Here is a 26308-nt window from a genome sequence, read left to right as displayed (position 1 = left end):
TCTCTGGTTATGGGAAGCATACGTATTGTTTAATGGCATCAAACTCTCATTAATTCGGTCATATTTGGACACAAGCCATTTTATTTGGACGACCCTCGAAGCGCGCAAAGCACGACGCGGCACAAAGGAGCGGAAACGGCTGTGGGCCTTTAGAAAGGCATGGTCGTCATTCACAATCTTACCACAATGACTTTATTGGATTTCAGAAGCTGTGGCAAATGTGTTTCGATATGACTCGATGCACAGAAACTGTGTGGGCAGCTCTATCAGTAATCGCGGTGACTGGAACAAAGCTGCGACAACCAGTAATTTCGTTTTCGCCACATGCCTTCAAAACTGCTTAGTTGCCATCCATGACTGGCATTAGTGAGCCAGATTTATACAATAGTAGCAGATGCGCCACTCGGCAGTTTCAACTAATAGGTAGGCTACACGCATGCCTTCAGAACTGCACGGACAGAATGTGCCTTTAGCGACTACGGTTTCGTCCACAGCGGATGTGGCACTCAGCAGCTTCGTTTTGACTTCAAGCAATGCGTGCTCAATGTGACAAAACTCAAACATGGTGGAAGCTGTTGAACATTAAGAGCTTCAGCCGCAGTCTGCACGCTGGCATAAAACTCATTTGCTACTTTGTGATGAATGCACAATCAGATGCCAGCCATTTTTCCGGAGAAAAGTACCGTCATGTGCGCATGGTGGTGTTGGCGGTGGCAGTGCATAATAAGGGACGGGGGTCTTGAGCCGCGTTCACATTGTGAATGAAGTTTGGAGTGACGAAAATTGTGGCTTTTACACTGCTCTTATGCAACAGTACTGGACTTGCGTATTCACCTAGGAAATGAAATACATTGATGCATTAGACACTTGTTCATTGCGTTCACGATACTTTCAATAATTCGACATTCGTTTAATTCGGACATTTTTTGCAGTCCGTGAAATTTGAATCACAAGCTTTACTGTACCTTCTCACTTCCAAGCCCGACAAAATAGATTTAAACAACGTTGCTATGCAGCGTCCACACCTGTAGCATCGTGATGATGTGGCAGGGGTTGAGGATGTAGATGACGGTGCGTGAAGCAAACTTGAAACCAAGCTCCATGCCAAACACCAAACATAGCAGCACCAGTAGGCAGCGCTTGCCCCCGCCTTCACGCACAACCTTTGGCGCTGGAGGCACCTGCATCCCGAAAATGATTAAACTCGCTCTATTTTGACACAGTTATGTATACATCACATGTGCACACTTACGCATACTGTGACAGAGATTCACTCAATACTGTCTTGAAAATTCACTTTTAAAACATTTCTTGCATGTTCACTAACATTAAAATGCAATGATCAACTTGAGCTGCGGAGATGTTTGTGTTATCCAGTTGGTTTCTATAGACAGTCATCTCTGACTGACTTGAAACTTGCGAAGAAAAAATCCAAGCGTAAAGATATCTTCATAACTCACAGCCAATTGCTTTATGTCCACTGAGGCCCCTCCCAACCATCTCCTTATTCCGTGAGCAGATTCCATTTTGTCCCTACAACTTAATTTAATCGCTGCCACCCTCACGCCCTTGGCATCCACTGGTTGTCCTATGCATTACGCAGCCAGCCCAGGTCCACTTATTTTAGCATCAGCTACCACTGTTTCGTCTGGCCCCTACCTCTTTGTGCTACTCCGGTCATTTTTTGCATTCCAGGGCATGGTCTTTAATTTCTTTCAAGTTTCTTTGTTAGCCTCCAAGTTTCAGCCCCATTTGTTAGAACTGGAAGTATGCAATGACTACATACTTTTCGTTCTAGGGATAGCAGCAGTTTGCCTGTCATGATTTGGTAATGCCTGCCATATGCACTCCCATCCCATCCTTATTATTGGTGAATCTCAATTTCACCACTAGGCTCCTTTGCCAGTGGTTGACCTAGGTATACATGCGCTAGTGGAAAGACTCTTAAGGATTGGTTATATAAAAAAATTATTTTCCTTTTGCCAAGCTATTAATCATTACCTTTGTCTTCAATATACTCATTTTAAACCCTATTTTAAAGGGCCAGTGAACAACCCCGTGTCCAAAATGGGTGATGAAGCGATAACTGCTGTTGGGACTCGGGACTGGCGGGTCTCGACTTTGGTAGCTGGCCCCGTCCACGGACCTATCGTCCAACATAGCAGAGAGGAGGGCGCACGTACGTGAAGACAGGTTTATTTACATAGATGCATGATGAGATATCAGAGAGAGAACTTTTATAAAAGGTCTTCGGCTTATAAAGCCCTGAGCCTGCCAACACTGAGGGCCTCGAGACCGTGTCCGCAGCTCCCGCCAATTCTGTGACTTGCCGTCCCAGCGTCCAGCCTCTGGAAAGGAGGCAATGAGTCATACAATCCACTCGTAGGTCGAGAAGTCCAATTGGTGAACACCAGTACAACACACACTTCACGTGCCACGCCCCGACGACTTCAATCCTGAATGTCAGCGTGGAGGAAGTCTGAAAGGGGAAGGGAGGTGTCGTTGACCTCATGGAAGATGGAGACAGCTACAGCGGCACTGTCCCACGCTGACAAACACTGCACAACAAAAGGGTGTTCCTGAAACCTCCGTCAGGTTTCTCGCAACCGGGCTCTCCAGGAAAATCGCGGGCCCTCTGCCTCTGTCCAAGCATGAATGCAAGGGAGACAGCATTCCGACAGACAGGTGCCTGTACAATGACGTCTGTCACGAAGAATTCCAAGGCCGGACGTAGCCATGGCAGCATTCCTGGCTTGCTCGACCAAAAGCCACCTCCAAGACAATTTGGCGCGTCATGCCTCCGTCCGAACGCCAACCCATGGGGACTCCTGCAGGCCGACAAGTTTTCTCACAATGGCGCCTGCCATGGTAAATTCCAGAGCCGGTCGTAACACTACGCACTTGTATGATGTGAACATGCTGCCACAAGGATTTTGCGAATAACTGCTGTAATAAGGAAGTTACAGGGTATAGAACAACTCGCTTCAGGTGGTTTCAGTTCCTCGGTTGGCCTTCCCACCCTTCTCGGAGGTCAAGAGGGGTTGGTGTAGCCCGCTGTCGTGACTACACCCACTTCGGCAACCTAACACGTCATCGGCATGCAGCCAATGACCGAGGTAGGCTTGCTCCTTGACTTGCTCGTGTCAGAGCAGCCCGGTGAAGAACTGAAGTATTTGCGCCACCAAAACCGCATCAACGTAGGGCCAAGGCGCCGTTTCGTAGTGCAGAGGATCAATCGAAAAAGTCGGTGCAACGTAATGTTGCCCATGGGTAAGATTACGTCACTTCGCGTACGAGGAGGATTGGACAAAAGCTAAAGGGATGCGGGAAGTGCTTTTCAAAGTGGAGCGTCTGCGTGGCGCTGTGATATTAATAAATAAGATCACCGCAGCTGTCTGCACGAATTGGCAAGCTTGTTTGGTAGATGTAAAAAAATACAGACAGAGCCTGTTCACTAGCCCTTTAAAGGGACACTAAAGGCAAATAACAATTTATGTCAGCGTGAAAGCTCAATGTATGACGTCTAAAACGGCAATATTATCAACAGCAGTGCCCTACTTACCGAGAAATTAAGCTAAATGTATCACACGGTGAGCGCCACGAGTGGCACATTTTGGAAATGATCCCAGTGACGTGAGAGAGTTCGACTACAATCAATCGCTCGTAATCAAACTAGCTGCAATAAAAAAGAACCTTCTGAGCATAAAGAGACGTAAAAAATGCTTCTTGTTCGTTTCTGTTGGATTCATGGAAAAAAGAACCTCTTTGGCGTTGCCATGGGGAACGGCGCACGTGGTTCAAGGTTCCGTTTTTCCCCGAACTGCGCTTCGCCCGACACCCTGCTTCGCTCATGCGGTCGCGTCTCAGTGGTAGTTTCGGTATCGCGAACTGCCGCGTGTATTTGTGCGCTTGTGAAAGTCGCTCTGACAAAAAGTTCGACAAAATGCCGCATGCATGTGAATGTAATATCTGGGGTTTAACGTCCCAAAACCACCATATGATTATGAGAGACGCCGTAGTGGAGGACTCCGGAAATTTCGACCACCTGGGGTTCTTTAACGTGCACCTAAATCTAATACACGGGCCTCAAACATTTTCGCCTCCATCGAAATGCAGCCGCCGCGGCCGGGATTCGATCCCACGACCTGCATGTGAATGTGATGTTGCCGGATGCCCGAATGGTGCACGCCGCCAGTGCACATCGCCCCACAGTAAAGGCGGGCAACGTTGGGCATGGCAGCAGTGACGTGAGAACACAGGCGGCTGATTTGAAGTGCGCTAACGCAATGCAGACCACTAAACCGTGATTTATTTCAATATAAGCACTTCTTGGCACAAAAGTAGCACTACAAGGTTTCTGGACCGTTATTTCAACAATCAACGTTGACTTAATATTTGCCTTTAGTGTCCCTTTAATACTTTCTCGGTATAATTCCTCAATTATTTTTTGAAATTCATCGCCATAATTGCTGGTGAAGGTAGAAAACCGGAGGCACTGCTATGATTGCTGAACAGCACTATGTCATTCCTGACTTTTTTTTTTTCTTTGGGGAATTACTGGCAATTCCTATTAAGTTGCTGCAAAAGGTGGCTCCCCATAAATAACCTTCTTTCCACATGTGAAGTCAGTTCGGTTTTTATGGCGCAAAAGCAGCTAAGGCTATGCTGCGCTAGTCCCAAAGTGTTGAGTAATGAACAGTGAAATGATGCAGTTTTAAAGCTTATTTAAAAAGCCACATTCTTTCAAGGAGTTTAGCACGCCATGCAAGAGCATAAGGGGATCATCTCCAAGAAGCAGCCTAGGGTAGATAGGCGTGTGATGTTTGTATAGCTGGCCGAAATGTTTTCGTCTCTGCATAGCAGTACGGACATGCGGTTAGGATGTGTATAACTATTAACAGTTCTTAACATCTTTCACATTTGGCCGTTCTTCATTTGTCAGTGGAAAGTTGTGTGTGAGGTGTGTGCCCACTACGGAGTTGGCATAACATGACTTCAATAAACTGGTCTTGGTGACAGCAGGTCTTCCATTTGCCAAGTATGGCCTTTATTAGATGGAGCTTATTGTTTGTACACGAGTCCCATCACTGCTGTCAACAGGCTAAACTAATTGGCTTTACTAATCATCCGCTGGCTGTCTTTAAGGGAAATTTTCATCTTGTAAGTGTTTCGTCAGATGCTAAAGAGCACATTTATCGGCTTTTTCATGGCCGGGCATGGCTGGGACCTAGCAGAAACGGCCTCGCTTATTCAGACGATCATATTTAAATTATCACCAACCAAGGACTCACACTCAAATGTAGAGCTTTCAACGCATTTAAGAAGTCAGTGTGATATTATTGCTTTCCTGTGTTCACCACAGATGATATTGCAGACCGCTCATACAAGGCATAGACTTCAGCTGGATATGCAGTGAGGCAATCTAAAGACTGACAGCAGATTCCCTTGTCCCAATACCAATACACACGATTTTTCGTTTTTGAGCAGTCTGGTAATATTCGACGCAATCTCTTATATTTGTGCTGAAGTGCACGCAATTCCCAATTGTGGTGTTTGGTAGGTGTCTTTTTTAGGGAGGTTAGGGAAAAGTCGCAAAGTAGTGTAAGGTCAAACCATGGGGGCAGCCTCGGTGGTTTGTTTGTTATATTGAGGGCCTCTTCAGATATCACATACGTGTTGCAGTATTCTTCGAACCGTAAATCAGTGGCTTGATTAAATGTGGCTTGTTTAAGTAGTATAAGCGTGAGTCGCATTTCGTGACAATGTCGTGCTTTATGTGTTCAGGTGTGACTTGATTCTTAAAACACCAGGACAGGGTTAGTATATTCTTCACTGACCTAGAGGAGGTTTGTTGCAATCTACATATAAACTCCACAGAGGCGATGTTCTATAGGCACCACTGGACAGACGTAGGCCGAGATTGTGTACAGGGTCAAGGCGTTGAATGTACGACTCCAGTTCCGAGCCGTAGACAACACAACCATAATCTAAAATACTGCAGACTACCATAACGGTAGATATGTAGCTGGCACAGTCGGTCAGAACCCCCATGTTTGGGGATGACACTTTTAAAAGGTTGAGTGCTCTGTTTGCCTTTATTTTTAGTGTGTTTATGGGGGCTAGGAAGTTGAGTTTTTGGTCGAATGTAACTTCTAGGAATTTGTGTTCTGTTTTACTGTTATCACGACACTGTTTAATAGCAGAACTGGGGCCCAGGCATGATCCTCTTTTTGCTTAAAAGAACAGCAGTAGTTTTTTGGTTGGAAAAGCGAAAACCAGTCTTGTCAGCCCATTTTGTCAGTTTACTTATAGTGATTTGGAGTTGTCATTCACAGGTTGACAGGTTTGAGGCACAACAAGCAATTCAGAGATAGATCATCAACATAGACAGAGTGCATGACTGTGAGGGGGATAACCTTATAATGTTCATTGTGACTATGAAAGGGTAGTTCTGAGAATGCGACCTTGTGGTACGCCATCTTCTTGGACAAATATTCGTGACAGTGTTGTGTCGAGAAGTACTTGAAATGGTCGATTAGAGAGGAAAATCACCTAGGCACTTTAGCATTTTTCCACGGATCCCTAAGTCTACAAGGTCTCTTAGCATCCCATATCTCCACGTCATGCCGTATGCTTTCTCTAAGTCGAAGAAAACCGCAAGACAGCGCTACTTGCGTAGAAACGTTTCTCATATTTTGTGTTCTAGTCTGACGAGATGGTCAGTGGTGGAGCAGCTCTTTTTGTATCCACACTGGCGCAAGTCTATTAGGTGTCTTGATTCAAGAATAAAAGTGAGTCTGATGTTTATAATGCTCTCGTGTGTTTTTGCCAGACAACTTGTTAATGCAATGGGCCTGTAGCTACTAGGTGATGTTGGGGGTTTACCAGGCTTTAGAACAGGTATGACTGCATTTTTCCAATCTTCAGGCATTACGCCAGATTCCCACATTTTGTTGAAGAATTGGAGAAGTGCTACCGGCCGATGCTTGGGATCGGTGCGCCAGCATTGTGTAGTGTACCCGGTCAGGCCCTGTTGCTGTTTTTTTACTGGCAGAAAGTACCCTGTTTAATTCAGTGCCACCGCAGGTGCTTGGGATAGGTGCACCAGCATTGTGTTGTGCACCCGGTCAGGCCCTGTTGCCATTTTTTTTTTGGCAGAAAGTACCCTGTTTAATTTAGTGCCACCGCAGATGCTTGGGATAGGTGCACCAGCATTGTGTAGTGTACCCGGTCAGGTCCTGTACCTGTTTTTTTATCGGCAGAAAGTACCCTGTTTAATTCATGTAGTGTGAGAGGATAGTTGTAGCATTCATTTAAGGCACTTGTAGTAGGCAGTGTGTTTTTTGGCAGAATGGTACTTTAGGAATGCATTTGTGTAATTCGCTGAACTGGAGACATTGTAAAGGTGTTCGCCTAGTAGGCTGGCCTGGTCATCTAGTGTTGTGTGTGCGCTCGGGCTTGTAAGCATTGGTATTGTGTATGACGAGTAATCTCCTCTTAACTTTCTCACTTGATCCCAGATATCAGGGGCTTTACCATACTTTATGAATATTCGTGCATGTGTTTGTATGTGTGCGTGCATATATACGCAAGCAAAATTGAAAATTTTCGGGGGGGGGGGGGGGGGGGGTGTTTGAACCTCCACAACCCCCACCTTGGCTATGCCCCTGCCAGATATGTTTAGATGTGACCGAACTATTTATGGATGGCATGTATTTCTGCCATGGACATTTTTCTGCCTGCCTTCAAATATATCGGGCTTTGGCTTTTGCCTGTTTGAAGGTTATGAGGCTGCTATGGGGAGCCAGCGCTGCCCAGGTGGCGCGCCTGAAATTTACATGATGCGCCACCCTGGCAAGCTAGCTGAGAAACATTTAGTGATACAGAGCCGCCGCGATGCGTATGACGGCACAATTCAACGGGCCCTCACACACCTCGCGGCACGTTCAAACGCATGCTGAACGTCATTCGACACTACCACGGCTTTTTCTCAATGTGCGTCGTAGGTACTTCGGAACGTGCAAGACTAGTGAAGATCGGGACACTTAGCTGCACTGTGGCGCAGCAGGCGAGCAGCGATGCCACCGATTATTCCCCACTGCGGTTTCGGCGATGTGATGTGTGCGGACGGCTACCTTCGCGAGAGTGTGCTGTTGAAAAGACGGAAACTGTTTTTTCGCAGAGACAGCGATTGTGACCTTTCGGCGAAATGTCAAGCACTGTACGGCGTAAACTTACAGGTATGTGTGTTCAAATAGCGCTAGCGAATTGCAGTAAAACAGCGCATTGCAGTGCAGCGCTAGCGAAGCTCGACGCTGTATGCAGTGTGCTCGTTGTGTGCCCACTTTGAAATAAAATTAGTGCCTCAGGCAGCACTGAGAACATTTGGCCCAGTGAGCGGCAGCTGTTTTGAGCGAGCATATCACATTTACGTAATCGGTAGTTACATCTCTTGCACTATATTACAGAAGCTGTTTCGCTACACGCTTTCCTTTATGGTGTTTTCAACGGCTTGCATGTGCCCACTAAATGCTCGTATCGCAGTCTTTAAAAAAACGTTTTTTAAGCTGACAGTGAAGCGTGAAATAAATGTAAAAAGTGTTGTGTAGGGCAGGAGGCCGGTGTAAAGTAGAGATCAGTGGTGTTATCGGAAATACAAACATGTTGCAGGGGTCGTGCTTTAATGACGTCGACTCGCCATTGTTTGCAGACCATTTGCGAACTTGTGATCGGCCATCGTCTAAGCCTGATACTTAAAAAAAAAAAAAAAGAAATGCCTTTGAGGAACCTAGTGGTAATTGACTTCGTGGTGGTTCCGCGTTTGACATGCAGTGTGTGATCAGTAATGGAAGATGTGTAGACCACACGGTTTTTCTAGCGGTCATGGTTTTGTAACCGGTCTAGAGCTGTGCACGTGACAGTGACGTATAATACCGTTTTACTCTAATGTAGCGCTGATAGTATGCGTTTAATAGTTTAGGTACGGTAAGCGTCTTAGAGGCGAGACAGCGACGGGACAGCAGTCAGTTCCCCGAAACGGAGCCAGCACGAGCACCAACCACAACAACCGTCTTCTTCATCGTTCTCTACGGTAACCGTATTTGTCACTACAATCACTTCTCGGCAGAAAAGGAGCCATCCTGGCGACCTATGGCACAGGTAATACTGGTGGGTCGTAGTGAGGTTTTCAAATCGATCGACATGAACAGTCCTCGCGCCCGCGGCGGCGTTGATCCGTAGGTGGCTGAAGAGGCTCAATAACGTAGTTGACCGGTGAAGTCTGGCGTAGGACCCGGTAGGACCGTCATACTTAGGGTACGAGCTTTGCGGAAAGGCCGGGGCAGATGAGGGCACGCGAAGCCACACGATGTTCCAGGTGAATATGACGAAGCAGATAAGTTCGGTCATGAGAGTGTTTCTGGCGGGCCTGGTCGTGCGGTGGTAAGCGAGCGTGCGAGCTGCCGACATTTCTTCGGCATAAGTGGCGGCTTCGGCTAGAGTCGTAGTTTCTGAGGGGTCCGGGTCCGGTACAGAGGAATAGTATCCAAGAACGAGGAAGGTTCCCGACCATAAAGCAGGAAGAACGGAGAAAACCCCGTAGTAGACTGAATGGCGCTGTTGTAAGCATACGTGACAAACGGCAGTATGCGGTCCCAATCCGTGTGGTCATCGGAAACATACATGGAGAGCATGTCGTCGAGTGTGTGATTGAAGCGCTCGGTCCTCCCGTTGGTTTGCGGGTGATATGCGGTAGTAGTTCGATGGACAACGTTGCATTCGCGGAGGAGGGCTTCTACGGCTTCGGATAAGAAGGAACGTCCGCGGTCACTGAGTAGCTCGCGAGGTGCACCATGCCAAAGAACGAGCTTTCGAAGGATGAACAAGCCGACCTCACGCGCTGTGGCCTCTGGAAGCGTGGAAGTTTCAGCGTAGCGCGTGAGGTGGTCCACAGCGACGATCACCCAGCGGTTGCCATCTGGTGTGTACGGTAGGGGACCGTACAAATCGATCCCGATGCGGTCGAACGGCCGGGAGGGACAGGGCAGTGGCTGGAGTGGACCTGTGGTCGTGTGCACAGAGCTCTTCCGGCGTTGGCACTTGGAGCATGAACGGACGTACTGTCGAACAAAGCGGTACATTCCGCGCCAGTAGTATCGAATCCGGAGGCGTGCATATGTCTTCACCACACCAGCATGGGCGCATTGCGGATCCGCGTGAAAGGAGGCACAGACGTCGGAACGTAGATGGCGAGGAATTACCAGCAACCATTTGCGGCCATCAGACAGGTAGTTTCGGCGGTACAGGAGGCCATCACGGATTTTAAAGTGGCGAGCAGTGCGTTGAAGCGAGCGGTTGGTTGTATGTGGAGACGCCTGAGACAGATACTCTAGGAGAGAGGCTATCCATGGATCCTGGCGTTGCTCAGATGACATGTCGGCATGTTCAAGAGATGAACAATCGCAGCTCGAAATAGACGCAACACCATACTCATGGGGAAGTGGCGAACGAGAAAGAGTGTCGGCATCCGAATGCTTACGGACTGTCTACCGTCCTTCATCGCTTTTCTGTTTTGTACCGCGATAGAAAGCGTACCGTCTGAAGTGTTCAACCTTGCAGCGGTTTCTCTGGAAAGTGAGTAGAAAATTTTAAAACAGAATTTTTCGATCTGCGTTCGGTCTTCTTCCATTGGTGTGAATACGCCCCACAACACTTGGTTGGTGGACACGACGACGATTGTAGTGCCGGTAAAACTTAAAACCGAAAGCACATGTCATTTCTGTAGGATTTCTTTATTTTCGCTGAACACTAATGCAATGAATGTAACAGTCGTTTTAAGCGCGCGATCGGTTAAATGAAGCCTTATTATACGATTACAGAACACTCGTTTTGCTATGATTGCAGTCTATGCGTTTATTTTAGCACTGCTGCCGCAATCCAAGCCAAGTCGACCCGTAAAAAACAAAACAGCGCTTTTGGCGCTGTAGCAGACCGTATCAAGAGACGAGACATGCCGTTGGGAAACCTAAGCGAATTAGAAAAGATAATTTTGGAACGCATGAGGGAACAAAACTTAGACCTCTACGTCGACGCACCGGACCGCGATGATTCTTCGAGTAGCGCCAGCACAAGCGATGACCCAGACTTTGACAGGCCTCCGTCACCGCAAGCTGGGCGCCTTGGAAATGTCGACTGGTAAGTAGGCACTGAACGACTGGGTTCTAATTCATGCAAACCTGTCACGCAGGTGTCGTTGCAAACGCTGCACTGCAATGCCCACAGCAATATAGTGCGTATGCTGTTGCAGGCAAACGATGTAATGAAACTCCTGTACTGATGTAGCGATGATAAATGCATGCCTTCACAGCGCAGCACGCGTGAGACATCCTAACGACAGTGCAGCGTAACGGTACAAGCAGCACAGGGTGTTGAAGCAGACAAACTCGATAGCGGCGGCGTTGGCAGCGCCGCCAGGCGTCTTTTTGGACATGTGAGATAAATAAACAGCAAAAATTACTTTTTTGATGCAATTGAAAGCTGTTTCAAGAGCGGAAAATACACTCTCAAGTTCTACATGTTTGTTTTTAAGCAAAATAAGTCCACCTGCGTGGATAGTCTGTCACACCTATAGATTGCGGGAATTGCGACCACTTTGCTGTTGGGTGACGCTAGCGGTCATTCTTTCACGGTTTTCAACATCAGATTAAAATTATAATTCTTTTTTTTATGGGACGAAAGCGCGCTCGTTGCCGCCGATGTGACGAACGATCTTCTCATTTTTACCACAATCAAAAAAAATTTTCCAAGCGGTAGACAGTCCCTTTACGGCCTGACCGATAGATGACACGGATGTCATAATCTTGAAGACGGAGCGCCCAACGATCTAGGCGACCAGATGGGTCTTTTAATGACGATAACCAGCACAAAGCGTGGTGATCAGTCACGACGTCGAATGGGCGGCCATATACGTAAGGTCGAAATTTCGTGATTGCCCAAACGACGGCAAGGCATTCTTTTTCCGTGACTGAGTAGTTCTTTTCTGCTTTAGTGAGAGTGCGACTGGCGTAGGAAACGACATACTCGTCGAAGCCAGATTTACGCTGGGCAAGAACAGCGCCGAGGCCTACTCCACTAGCGTCCGTGTGGATTTCGGTTGGAGCATCCGGGTCAAAGTGGCGTAGGATAGGTGGGGATGTCAGAAGATGGCGTAAAGAGGCGAATGCTTTGTCGGAAGCGGAAGACCACGTCGAAATGTCTTGGTTGTCGGCAAGTAGCTGTGTGAGTGGGGCGATTATCGTCGCGAAATCACGCACAAATCTGCGAGAGTACGAACAAAGGCCTATGAAGCTACGGAGTTCTTTTAGTGTAGACGGCCTGGGAAAGTCGGCGACAGCGCGGAGCTTGGCAGGATCGGGACGGACACCATCCTTGCTGACAACGTGCCCTAAGATGATAAGCTGGCGTGCGGCGAAATTGCACTTCTTCAAGTTCAGCTGCAGTCCCGCGTCCGCAAGGCAAGTGAGGACGCTTGCGAGGCGAGTGAGGTGGGAGTCGAAGTCCTTCGAGAAAACGACGATGTCATCTAGATAGCACAGGCACGTGTTCCATTTTAGGCCTCTTAGGATGTTGTCCATCAGACGTTCGAAGGTGGCAGGCCCATTACAGAGGCCAAACGGCATCACGTTGAACTCGTACAATCCGTCAGTAGTTACAAACGCAGTCTTGGGGCGGTCGGCTTCATTCATAGGAACCTGCCAGTAGCCCGATCGAAGGCCTAAAGAAGAAAAGAACTCTGCTCCTTGCAGGCAATCGAGAGCGTCGTCAATTCTGGGCAGCGGGTAAACATCTTTTCGCGTGATCTTATTAAGACGCCTATAATCAACGCAGAATCTGATGCTGCCATCCTTTTTTTTCACCAGCACAACCGGGGAGGCCCAAGGGCTGTGTGAAGGTTGGATTACGCCACGTTGAAGCATGTCGCTCACCTGCTCGTCGATGACGCGGCGTTCAGCGTGAGAGACTCGATACGGATGCTGGCGCAAAGGTGCGTGGGTGCCGGTGTCAATGCGGTGAACGATGGCAGACGTGCGGCCCAAAGAACGTTGGTTATGGTCGAATGACGTCTTGAAGCGATCAAGTAGCGCCAAGAGTTGCGTACGCTGAGCAGGGGGGAGTTCAGAAGCAATCGATGGAAGGAATGCCTCGAGAGATGAAATGGTAGTGGTATCAGAGGTAATGCTGTTGACGTGAGGAGTTGTCGAGCCATCAAGCAGGTGACTGGAGTAAACAGAGACTATTTCCTCAAGGTGACCTATTAGTTCGCCGTGGAACAAGGTGGCTGGGGAAGAAAACGGGTTCGTGATATAGATGGCGCCGCAAGAGTTTTCTATAGTGACAACTGCGAATGGGAGAAGGAAGCTCTTGCGAGAGCCAAATGCTTCGGAGGGTGTAAACAGGGCAGTGACAGAGGACGCGCCGTCGCAAGAGAGTGGCACAAGAACAGAGGACAGAGGAGGAATGTGAGTGTCCGCAGCGACGACGACTCGAGAAGATAATGCCTGGTCAGAGGGCCCGTCATACATCGGCGTTTGACACAGCGGCAGTTCACACATCGTTGACAACTCTAGTTCGGCACGCGCACATTCAACGACGGCATGATGAGCGGAAAGGAAGTCCCAGCCCAAGAGGTTGTCATGCAAACATGGTGAAAATACGACAAATTCAACTGCATACAAAACGTTCTGTATGACTAGCCGAGCTGTGCACGCCATAGAAGGCTGGATGTGGTGCGAAGTTGCCGTACGGAGAGAGACGTCGGAAAGTGGAATCGTAATCTTCTTTAACTTGCGGCACAGTTCACCACTCAGCACAGACACAGCAGCACCAGTATCAACGAGCGCTTGCACAGCTACACCATCAATATACACAGTTATTTCGTTGGCGGGTAGAAATCGAGGCCTTGAAATTTTCGATATGAGCGCAGCTCTTGCCTCGGGAACTGCGACAGTTAGTTTTCCGCTGGGACGGGTGGCGGGCGACGAACCATAGGCGAAATGGAACGGCGCCGTGGTGAGGGTGACCGATGCCTGTCGAAGCCGCGACGACTTGACGATGACGTGTCCGACGTGGGGTGGAAGGAACTCGACTGAGGTGGCTCTGTACGATAATAGCCGTACCCTTCTTCGCCAGCACCTTGGCGGAAATCACGACGACGACAGAAATGGGCGACATGGCCAGGGAGACGGCAGGAGTAGCAGATCGGCCTGTTGTCGGGTGTGCACCAAGGATTGGAGGACGGTGGTGCGGGACGGTGAAAAGGGGGCGGGTCCGGGCATACAGGCGGACTTGCTGCGTAGAAGGCATTAGCCTGTCGAGCAGGGTCCGTGACGAGTGGTAGCTACAGCGATGGTCGTCTGGCGACCTCAGCATAAGTCAGAGGTGCGGAGGTAGGCGAATGATGGTAGGTGGAAGGGAGAGCGTCAGAGACTTGCTCCTCTATCGCTTGTCTGAGCGTTGGGGTCAGCGTATGCGCACTGGCCGGAACGTAAGGCACAAGAGACAGTTGTCGCGCCACTTCTTCGCGGACGAACTGCTGTATCTGTTGCATTAACGTGGTCTGGTCGGTAGAAACAGCGCCAACGGTTAATGCAGACGTTGCGGCCGTGTCGAAGCTCGGCTGTCGCGTAGAAATGCGCTGTCTCCGCAGTTCGTCGTAGCTCTGACAGTACCGAGTTACCTCTGCGACAGTTTGGGGGTTTTTGGCAACGAGCATGTGGAAGGCGTCGTCTTCAATACCTTTCATAATGTGCCGGATTTTGTCAGTATCAGACATGTCTGGATTGACACGACGGCAGAGGTCCACAACATCCTCGATATAAGACGTGAAGGTCTCACCAGACCGCTGTGCGCGGCCGCGCAAGCACTGTTCGGCGCGGAGCTTGCGAACAGCGGGTCGGCCGAATACTTCCGCGAAGCGTGTCTTAAAGGACGACCAGTTAGGAATGTCAGCTTGGTGATTGTTAAACCACAGCTGTGCCACTTTGCACATTTCTCTAGCGCATTCCGTAACGTCTCGCTCAATGTGAAAAATTTCGACACAGCCACCTTCGTGCCCATGCTTCGCATAACATCGATTCCTACGGTAGGTGGGATCTGCCGAATTTTTTCGTATGAAGATAGCCAGTCTTCGGCGTCTTGCTCGTCGGAGGCATTGAAAATCACCGGATCCCGCTGTCTTGGCATGCCGGAACAGGTAAGAGATGGGGTTGGGGTAGCAGCTTGCTGGGCCATGTCTTCAGGAATCGACGAGGCGGGGGGTAGAGTCCGAGAACGAAGTTCCAGGGTCAAGAACCCAGCACGCTCCACCAATTGATAGTATGTGTTTAATAGTTTAGGTACGGTGAGCGTCTTAGAGGCGAGACAGCGACGGGACAGCGGTCAGTTCCCCGAAACGGAGCCAGCACGAGCACCAACCACAACAACCGTCTTCTTCATCGTTCTCTACGGTAACCGTATTTATCACTACAGTGCATTTTTTTTTGCAACCTAAAGTCGACCCTCGCAGAATATTCTAATGCGGAAATTCCATTTTTTCTTCCTGGACGTAATGAAAAGTCACCCCTGGCGTTACAATTGTGGTCATGCTACAATTGAGTAAATACGGTATGTGTAATGTATGGCACAATGACCTAAGCTGTCATGTGCTTTCTTTAACTGTTGCAAGGCCAGTTTCAAATAAAAGATTTGTGATGTTTTCCAGAGCGCCAACCCATGTGCCTCGGTGGAAAGCGAGGCTGAAGGGAGTCAACTATGCTGTGGACAATTTTTTTTTCAGTTATTAGACATTTTTGATTGTGGCATTTGTGAATACAATAATACCGCCGGTCTCGACTCTTCTTTTTCCTCGTTTGATGATCGCGCACGGCGGCATGGTTGACGTTAGTAGCCACTTGTATTTGTTTGTATGCCCAAGTGTTTCCGGCCATGCCCGACAGGGCAGCGCACCCTGTCGGCGGAAACTCCAGCACTGGTTCCCCATATGTCGGGTACCTTTGTAACATTCCCCAGGCCTTGTTGCACTGTTTTTTTGCTTCGGTGCATTCGTTGGTCCACCAAGAATTAAATTTTTTGCACACAATACCGGACTGCGGTATCACCTGTTTTCCGCCGCTAGAATTATAACTTCAATAACTTTTTGTTAAGTTCCTGTACGGAAAGTTCTGGTGAAAAAACATCGAGCTTTGCATTCTCTGTAACAGCCGGCCAGTCAGCGAGCTGCAATTTCCAGTGACTTGGCTTGGTAGCTAAAGTTTGATGGGCTGTTACGACTTTGATGATGGCTGGTTGGTGATCACTACCATATGACTTGTCAAGGACTTCCCATTTAAAATTGGTGAAAACACATGGTGAGCAGAGAGCCAGATCTAAACAACTAAAAGTGCGTGATGTTGGTGAAAAGTAAGTGAATGCACCTGAGTTTTCACCCCTAAACTGCTTATGATGAGCTGTGCTCGTCATGGCTCTTCAGCAATGTTTCAAGAGGCTTTTGAAGAGCCCAGCTCGTCAAATGGTGTTTTCCTATTTAAAATAGATGGCAGCATGTGTTCTGTGATTGATGCTTTTATTGAATGAGTCTGCAGCCTCATCTAGTTTGTATGAACTATCGAGGGATAGTACATTTTGTCCAGGGGAAGTCAAATGGAACACTTACTTTCTGGAGTTCCAGTAATTTCTTTCAGAAAGGCATTAAATGCCCCAGGTATGGGGTATTACCACACCTGTAGCCACGGAGGGAGGGAGGGGGGGAGGGCGATAGTGCTGTACAATAGAACGGTGATGGCTACGGCCTCGAAAGATGTATTCAGTTGGATATCTCGGGTAGAAGTGCTGCCCTGGAAAAACGATAGCTACTCCTCCCGAAAGACTGCGACAGCAATCGCGGTCCTTTCGGGCAACTGTGTAGCCCTTATGGAATTGAATAGGTTTTGCACTGAGGTTTGTATCTTGGAGGCAGAAGGCCACTGGTGAGAGCTTATTGATGATGTCCTTCATGTCACCTAAATTATGCATTAATCCTCTACATTTCCAGTGAATCATAAAAGCCACGATGGAATAAAAGTAAGCAAATATACCTGTGGGGATTGTTCGATTAATTTAAAAGATGATAGGTGACATTATATGAAGAACTAAAACTACAGACAAATGTGATAATCATTATGATTATTGCTTGCTTTGCATGGTTATTGGGACCTTGTCCAGCTTGGTGCATTCCAGGGGGCGCTTGTCCTTCGGTGTCGACGGCACCGAGGTTTTCTGGTCAATCTCCATTACCCTGTCAGAGGCACTGGAAGGTCGAGAGTTGGGCGCTGAGACACGGATATCAGGCCTTCGATTGATTCTAGGGCCCAGGGATTCTGCGGGCCCTTGTACGTGGAGGGAGCAGCAGAAGCTGCTTCAATCAAGGGGGCGGAAGAAGTCGCAACCGGACCACTCTGTGTGGACCCGGCGGACGTCTGAGGCCTCTGTGCTCCCGACTGCATCACATCGGTGTAACTTCTACGGAAAAGGTACGACAACAGTTTCTGTGCTTCATAAAACGAGATCTTTTGACAGTGACAGCAATTACTTCTTTTTTCCAGAATGGGCATGAGCGGAAGTATGCTGGGTGATCCCTCTTACAGTTCACACAAAGTGACGACGATGTGCAGTTTTTGGCTGTGTGGTCGTTTTCGCTGCATTTTGCGTACGTTTCTTTTCCCCTGCATGAGTGGGATGCATGACCGAATCTTTGACATTTAAAACACCAACTAGGATTAAGAATGTAGGGTCTGATAATAATTTTGTCAGACCCTACAAGGAAGACGAAGATGTGGGTAGAGAGAGACAGGAAACGGCGACTGCCGATTTCCCCTGGGTGGGTCAGCCCAGGGGTGCTGTCTATGTGAAGCCAAAGGGGTGCGCTGCCTCTGCCTTAAAGGTCCAAACACCCGGTGTCAGCTCAAGCCACAGGATACCCGGGCCCGGACATGTCTAAGCCATGCAGGGCGAGGCGTGGGAGGGGTTATTGTCACGAGAGACCTAAAAATTTCCTGCAAACCAGATTCTTGCACTTTCATTAATTTTTTTACATTCTTTATTCAAAGATGGACCCGCATTGACCTTGGGCATTACAGCAGGGAGTGGGGGGGTTACAACATAGATACAAACATTTTTTTCATTTTGACAACACACTTGCTCTTCAGACAGCTTGTTCTAGTCCGCTTTGGAAAAAAGGAATTGGCAAACATGCACTGCCCAGGCCAGTATTATTGCATTTTGAGTTTATGATTGTTATGTTTGGACATGCATCATTTTATTGTAGTGCAAAGTTTCTGCGCTGCAAACAGCAGCTAAGTTGTCAAGAAAACAAGCCAGTCACACTCCGACCGCCACGTTGTGCTTATTTTCTTTCCGTGGTATTAATCTGGCTGGTATTGGAAAGGCCCCCTCAGCTGCTGTTAAATCCCATTTTGGTAACCCCAAGACAAAATACAGCTTCACTGGATTTGCCTCTGCTGTTGCTTGTTGCTTGAATTTGAGCCGTTTTCACACAAGGTGACCAAGCGAGATGCCATGTTCAGTGTTTTTTTTTTCTTGCATGCACAGGCTAGACAGCAGCAGTTTGTAGACATCCATTGCGCATCATGATGATATTGCAGAAAAGCTACCAGCCAACCCTGTGACCTTCATAGTTGGCAGCTTTCTGAGTGTTGCTGCAGCATGTAACAGGCAAAGCATAGCGCATATTCCGTACACAGCACCTTAAAGGGTCCATCTAAGACTTTTGAAGCACCTATTTTTTATTTATGGTTTGCGTAGACTGATGGCTGAGAATAATTTCAGCACAGGTCTAAACACCGACATAACATGATTTAGTATTTTAATCAAGCAATAATGTCACTACATCGCTACTAACCGCATCAGCGTATAGTGGCGCTCACCAGAACTATTGCAGGCAGAAATGACAGAGAAGAACGCAAGCCTATGATAGGACAAATGTAACATCAGAGGTGATATTGGTGTGCCATCAAAAATGAGATTGCTAATGTGCTTCGTTTCTTTTTTCTTCTGTGCTTTTTCATTAAACCCCAAATAGATGCCGTAGCAACAAAAAAAGATCACTGCAACTACAAAGCATGACAGAGGCTGCCATTTCGCCTCTGGATTTCTTGCTTGCACAGGTTGGGTGTCCATACCAAACGCTTCTCTCTCTCCTCTTGCCTCAGTACGTTTGCGAGCTGCCTCTTTCCGAACGAGCGGTATGCTTTTGATTGTTGTTGAAGCTGTGCAAGTAATCCCCTTCGTTGAACCGATGTCACTGCACCTCTGTAGTTCTTCAGGTCGCTTCCAAACACTTGACGCAGTCCTGCGATGCTGGGGCAACCATGCTTCACCGCCCCTGTGGCTCTACAAATTCCCTTCGCAGAATGAGAGGAGGGAGCAACATGGATTGTCATTGTCAAGAATGGTGGACAAAGCCTCACTTTAAAGCAGGACAAATCAGGCATCAGGTACCATGTTGTTGAAGCCGTTGTTATCAATGTTTCTAGAACCAGCTCAGTTTCGCAGCTCCCCATAGACACTTGCTCTCCGAAGTGGACGCGACGGCCGACGCAAGAACTAGCGGCGCTGCAGTTCCATCTTGCATCATGCCTCGTGCGTCGTCTGCTACAACACCCATGTGACCTATCGTTGCTGCAGCTTTCGGTGGCTGTGACAGCCGAGATTTAAACTTTTCCAATAACCTCGACTGTTTTAAAAAGCAATTATTTCACAAGCTAAGCTCCAAGAACATCAAAAGATAATCGAACGTGACCTATAATAATGGTACAATCTCACCACGTCTAGCTATCCTCTCGCACAAATATTCCATTGCCGTCAACCTGTGTTTAGCCACCATGATGGAACAGTGGTTACGGTGCTCGGCTCTGACCCTGAGGTTGCGGGATCGATCACGACTACGGTGGTTGCATTTTTTCTGTGGAGGTGAAAATGACACTGGCTCATGTACTTAGATTTGTCATACTAAGCAAGTCGTAAAACAGAGGGCCGGTGGTAATTTTCGGGCGAATTAATTCTGATTTCTTGAGAAAGGCGTACAATGCCAACTATGGTTGATCAAGGTACCTCGTTTTATTCCCTGAGCTCGGTTAGGCGACTTGTAGTGAAGTTAGTCTTCACGATTCTGGTGGGATTGGCGTTCAGAAGATATTTCTTACAAGTCCCTGCCCTGATTCGGAGAAGTGATGACCAGTGTTCATTTCTGAGCCGTTTCCGATTGCCTGTTAGTGCTCATTAATATTGTGTATAACAAAGAAAACGAGCCCTTAAAATTAACACTTCTTTCATTCGCGCAGAGATGACATTCTTCAGCTTTGTCCCTTTCACACATGTTAAATCAAAATAACTGCTTCCCAAGCGATCACCGTTCGCAAACAATCATGCACGGAGCACGGAGAAGGCGAGCATAGAGAAACGCGCAACGCGCCGCAAGCGGCTACCCCTTGCGCATCTGAGATCGCTGTGGCAGGTACATCGCCTCCGCTATCAGCTTTGCCAACGCGCCAATGAGAGCAATGGTGTGTTGCCGTATCCGATCCTGGGGGGCCACGGCAAGTGAAGCAAAATGGAGCAGCAGCGCCATAAGTTCACGTGTTGGCCGCCTGTGCCGGTTTGCGAGCGGAGCTGCGAAACTGTACTGGTTCTAAAAACGTTGGTTGTTATGGCAGTGGTGTTGACAATACGGTGGACAGGACAAGCAACAATGCTGTTCTAGCTTCCGCTATGCAGGAGCTTTCAGCTCATTCCATTGGCAATGCTTTGCACCATCACTGGCGAGTGGAACGAGGACATGGGACCCCGCGAAAATAGAGTTCAGGGCAGGCATTTCTTCTATTTCGAATTTCTAGACTGCACCTTATTTCTTTAAATACCCCTTGATAGGGGTATTACATAAGGGGTGGGAATACATTAGCACATAATTTGCATAATACGTAACTGAAAATGAAAAATAGACGAGCTAAAGTACATAACTTGCAATGACCGAATATACATAATTTACATTGACCATAATTGACCAAATAGCTTCGGACTGCGTGCCCCCATCAATGCCGTTCTTACTGCACTAATCTATCCATACTTCAGTCTACACAACCCGTGAGTAACAAATGGGGGGGTTGAATAGTGTTGGAGGGTCCCTTTAAAAGGCTCATGTCAGTGTCACAAAGTGCTGCACTTGAAGGCACATGGTGGTGTCCAGCACCCAGGATTGAAGTTGTATGCACTGGAAACGTGTATCAACAGTAATGGCAACTCGTGCTTGAAGGGTCGGCGGGTAGCTTTTCTGCGATATCATTGTGTCTACAAACTGCTGCTGTCTGGCCTGCAAGGATAAACACACGCTGAGGCTGACATCTCAAATGGTCTCCTCGTGTGAAAACTAAGCAACAGCAGAGGCAAATCCAGCGAAGCTGTACTTTATTTTGGGGTCACGAGAATGTGATTTAACAGCAGCTGAGGGAGCCTTTCCAATATCAGACCGATTAATACCAAAAGAAAATTAGTACAGTGTGGCGGTGCGAGTGCAATCAACTTGTTTCCTTGAGCTGCTGTTTGCGGCGCAGCAACTTTGCACTGCAATAAAACGATGCATAAAGGAATTGCAGGAAATCCTTGTTCTTTACGTGACAACGACAACCAAAAAGGTTTTTTCAACTAAGGTTATTTATGGGGAACCAACTTTAACAGCGACTTAACAGAAATCACCAATTATTCCCCGAAGAAAGAAAAAGAATTGGAATTTGCAGGATAAGAACCAGCGCCCAGAGAGGAAGGCGGAGCTTGCCGGTACATCGATCGCCACGATTTCACCTTGAAACAAACGGCCGGCAGAATGGGTCTTGCGGCTTTACCACGTACGAAAGAGAGGAATCCCATTTCAAATTTGACGACAGAGATGAGTGCCCACCTGCAGCTGCGACCAACTGCACAGCGCGAGCGCCGAAGCCCCGAGCACAGCCAGCAGAGTCTCCCAGAGACGCCTTCGAGCGGATATGAAGTGGGCGCACTCGGGTCCGCCGTTGCCTGCCAAGCTGTGGTTGACGCCCGCGTATGCCCACTCGGAAACGGCCAACAGTCCACTGTAACTGCTTGCGCTGCACGGCCCCATCGTCGCTCACCACTTTGAGTGAAATGGAGGAAGCGAACTCATCCGTCGCGCAACTCAAGTGTGGCCACACTTGCTCAACGTCCATCTCGGAGGCTACTCACCACAATGGATGGACGTGCGCCACGGGCGCCACGGTACCACCAGGCTCGACAAAAAGAAACACTCTCTTTTTGTTTTTTAATTTGGTCTAATGCCTTGTCTACTTCGAGTAATTCGATGTTACCACAGAAAAAAAAAACCACTCACAGCCTAGCATTCTGCCCCTTACGTTAGAATACAGTGTAGTTAGAATGACATTATCGTGGCTCCATATCGTGGCTTGAATGGTTGCTGCGCTGCCATCTTGCCATAGGCAGAAAGCTCGCCTTCCGCAACGCGTGCTGCAGCGGCCGCATGGAGACAGATTGCGAGCTGTCAGCATGTATTCCGGCATATATAGAAGTTTTCATCGAGCTCGAAATGTTCTGCTTGCAAGTGAAACTTCTTCCCAGGGTACCTTTTCGCTCGATTTATAAAGCCGTACGCAGCGCACAATGTACCCAACGATATCCGGACGCCACCACGCCAGAGAACACGGTCATTCTTTTCTAACCGGTTTCGTAAGGACTAAAATGTTCGAAGCACGTCGGGGCAGGCTGTTTGACGGGAAGTCTGGAAGCCAAAAGACGGCGATCACATACGTTAGAGGACTTCTCGCCAAATTGTTTCGACCGGACTAGGCTGCGATCTGGGAGTTGTCCGACTAGCTGTGCTTGACGCATTTGTAGAACACTTGCAAAACCCAGTGATACACATTCTTGTGCTTGTTGATACCAGAGCCGTATATTCCAAAGGGAATATACGGCTCTGGTTGATACGTACCGCTGGTGCGGAGCGCGAATAGGAAAATAACGCACCGTTTGCTATTCGTTGAAATTATATAAATAAGCGAGACCTCGTTATCGGTTGCCCTGTTCGTGTTATGAAAGGGTAGTTCGCAACTACGAGGTTAAGTAACGTCATTAAGGACCTGTTTTTTTCTTACATTCGTGCTTTTTTGTTATATTTGTATTTGCTTTATGCAGTGCAGCGAGTAAAACCAGCAGGTCTGAACCGTGCAATGCTCTTTCCAGCTGCAAATAGCGACCTAACCGAGGCCCGGGGGTACTCCGGCCGTTATATGTGTTCAAATTGAAAAAAGTTGTTGAAGATGTGACAGTTGCATCACCTGCAGCATTACGATAAAATGCTTCATGTTTCCCAAGGGAAGACCACCCATGTAACACAAAACCTCTAAAAGACGTCTCGAAACGGCTACGGACGGCTATAAACGTCTTGGTTTACGAGAAGATCAAGAATAGACATTTTCGCAAAATAAAGCACTTGCCTCTCAAATATGCCTGCGTACTGTTTGTTACCGTTTTCAACAGCTACGACATAGCCAGAGTGTATTCTACCAAAGAAGTCCACAACGTCTACTTTGAGACATTTTTAGACATCCTGCCCATGAAACACAAAACCTCTATAAAACATCTTTAAAACATTAAAAACCTCTATAAACCTCTATAAAACCTTTTATAGAGGTTTCGTGTTTCGTGGGTGGGGGAAGTGCGCGCGCAACGACTATGTAAATGATTCTTCAAACGTTTTGTCCACGAGCGCAAAGACGCCAAAACGGCAGCGGTGGCTGTCGCTTTAGTGAAAGAAGAGACGCAGAAAACAAAGCCCTCAAAATAATTGGTTTCGCTCCGCAACGCGGGTTTCTATCACCAGTTTTATATTCTTTTCAAGCCAAGGCGGCTAAGGCCGCCGCGCAACAGCGAACGACAACAGAAACAAACGCAGGCAAGCCAGGCAAGCATGCTACTGATGCGGTGGTGGTAGTGGTTTGAAGAGGAAAAGGCGCCTAATTTCTGCAGCCCGGTCGGGAGCACGGCGCAGCGCCTGTACTACTGATGCTATTAACAACGGTTCTCACAAAATGATCCCGCCTATTGCTCAATATTTAGTGAACATTCTTGCCAATAGGTGTGTCTGCTATCGACATTGAGTCAAGGTGGAGCGCCGAGTGAAAAGATTTTCTTGAATGCAGGGGTAAACATGCGCGCTTCGACAACACCCGCTTCGAGCCTCCGACTGCGTAGCATCAGTAGCATCAGTGGTAGCATGCTTGCCTGGCTTGCCTGCATTTGCTTCTGTTGTCGTTCGCTGTTGCGCGAGCGTTGCGCGGCCTTAGCCGCCTTGGTTGAAAAGAATATACTTACCAAACTGCTGATAGAAACCCGCGTTGCGGAGCGAAACTAATTATTTTGAGGGCTGAACGGATGAACGGATTACGGACTGTTTGGCATCAAGTAACGGTGATCATACTGTCTGTCGCATATTTTTCATCAGTTTGGTGAAACAAGCTTTACTGTGCTTTTTGCGACGATACGTTCGTCGGTACGTTCGTTTCAAGAAGCGATTGTTCTGCTCACCACCTTCGTTGCAGCCAGACAAACAGCTAAGAACGTGTGCACGTTCGGATAGAGTGCTTTTTTCGGTAAGTGCACCTGGCCTTCGTCGTTTTTACTGAAAGGTTTTAGAATTGTGATTAAAATGTGAACAGTTCTTTGCTAGGTTGAACTGCATGGTCGAACGCGAAGCTATAGTATACGCGCCGGTGCGAATCGTAAGCCAGACTGCCTCGCCCTATTTTGAGTAATTATGTTTTGCGCGTTACAGCTCGTGGCTCCACGCACGCACGCTAGTGACAGGCCGACATAGTTTATGCAAGCATGCTTACAACTATGCCGGCCTGTCGCTGACAAAGTGCAAAGCTTCTACCGTAGGCGCCTCGCCTGTAGGTGCAGTTATTATTGATTGTCGTTTCTTGATACATGACAGCATTTTATCATATCTGTAATTGGAAATGTTTCTTTAGAATGACTTGATCTCCCCTGCGTACGTGTTCAAATTTATTATAAACCGATGTCTTTTATATGAAAGTTGGATATGTATGGTGTGCTGAAGTAGCCAATAATTCACGTGGCATATATGAGCGACCGCAACAACTTGATTCGGTCCGCAATAAACGCGAGTAAACTCAGCGTCGAAAATTTATATATTGCCGCGAGTCTTATATTTCATGAGTGTAAGCTTCACCCACAAAGACTGTGGGCAACGCGCTGCGAAGGCCTCGCCGTGATGTGTAGGAAGCTTCGCGATTGTTTTGGAACAATCTGTTAAGATTGCGCGCCGCACGAGAATGTTCCAGCTTTGTCGAGAGATAACGCCGCCACCAGCGATATCGCTGGAAAGTTCGATAGCGCCTGTATAAAAGCCGACGCGCTTGACTGCTTGTCAGTTGATCGACGGACGACGCCCTGTTCGCCGCTATCATCGTACAGCGTGTATTGCTGTAGTTCTAGTTCTCATTTTCCCGGCCACAAGTTCGGCCAAATAAACAGTTTCATTCTGCAAACGCCGACTGCTGTCTTCGTCGACGTCACGACCACGTGACAATATGCAACAGTGAGGACATGCGTGGGTGAACAGGTATGTACGTATGTTAGTGATCTTGCTTGATTGTTTGGTCACTTAATATTGCTCGACGACTGACATAGGAAGTGGGAGAAAAACAGGAAAGTGCTCTCGCGGGAGCTCTTTCGATCCCTTCAATCTCTATCTTCCTATGGTAGCCGTCAGGCTGCCGACCAAACATGCTGCAGAGACAGTTATATTAGTTTATTTTATATTTCGAAAGTCCAAAATTTCGAAAACGGCGAAAAAACAAGAACGTCTATAAAACGTCTTAACTTGGTCTTGTCAAAACGTCTTTTAAAGACGTCAACTAGCGGGACATTAGCACAGCTATCAGACGTCGAAAAGACGTCTACGGCTACGGGAATGTCTTGACCAAGACTTCTATTAGCCCTTTTTGGTAGCCGTTCAAGACGTCTTTTAGACGGCAAATAGCTTCTTTTGTGTTACGTGGGCACTAGCTCAAGATGAAAATTCTGCAACAGGAAAATTGCAGACTAACCAAAAAGAGCGAGGCTCGATCCTCAAGCGATAATAAAGGAGATCAAGGATCAAAAGCTCATGTCTGGGTAGGGCATATGTTCACTGCAGCCTCCCCCCCCC

The 26308-nt window shown here is 47.9% G+C and overlaps 1 pseudogene; it reads right to left on the bottom strand.

The window, feature by feature from the left end:
- Positions 1-22314, bottom strand: part of LOC119386303 (transmembrane protein 164-like) — a 48855-nt pseudogene extending 26541 nt beyond the window's left edge.
- Positions 22315-26308: the final 3994 nt, after the last annotated feature.

The sequence above is a fragment of the Rhipicephalus sanguineus genome, chromosome 3 (genome assembly GCF_013339695.2).
Source record: "Rhipicephalus sanguineus isolate Rsan-2018 chromosome 3, BIME_Rsan_1.4, whole genome shotgun sequence".
In the NCBI taxonomy this organism is placed as follows: Eukaryota; Metazoa; Arthropoda; class Arachnida; order Ixodida; family Ixodidae; genus Rhipicephalus; species Rhipicephalus sanguineus.
Note: the sequence above shows the minus strand (reverse complement) of the source record. Positions and strands in the feature narration are given on the sequence as shown.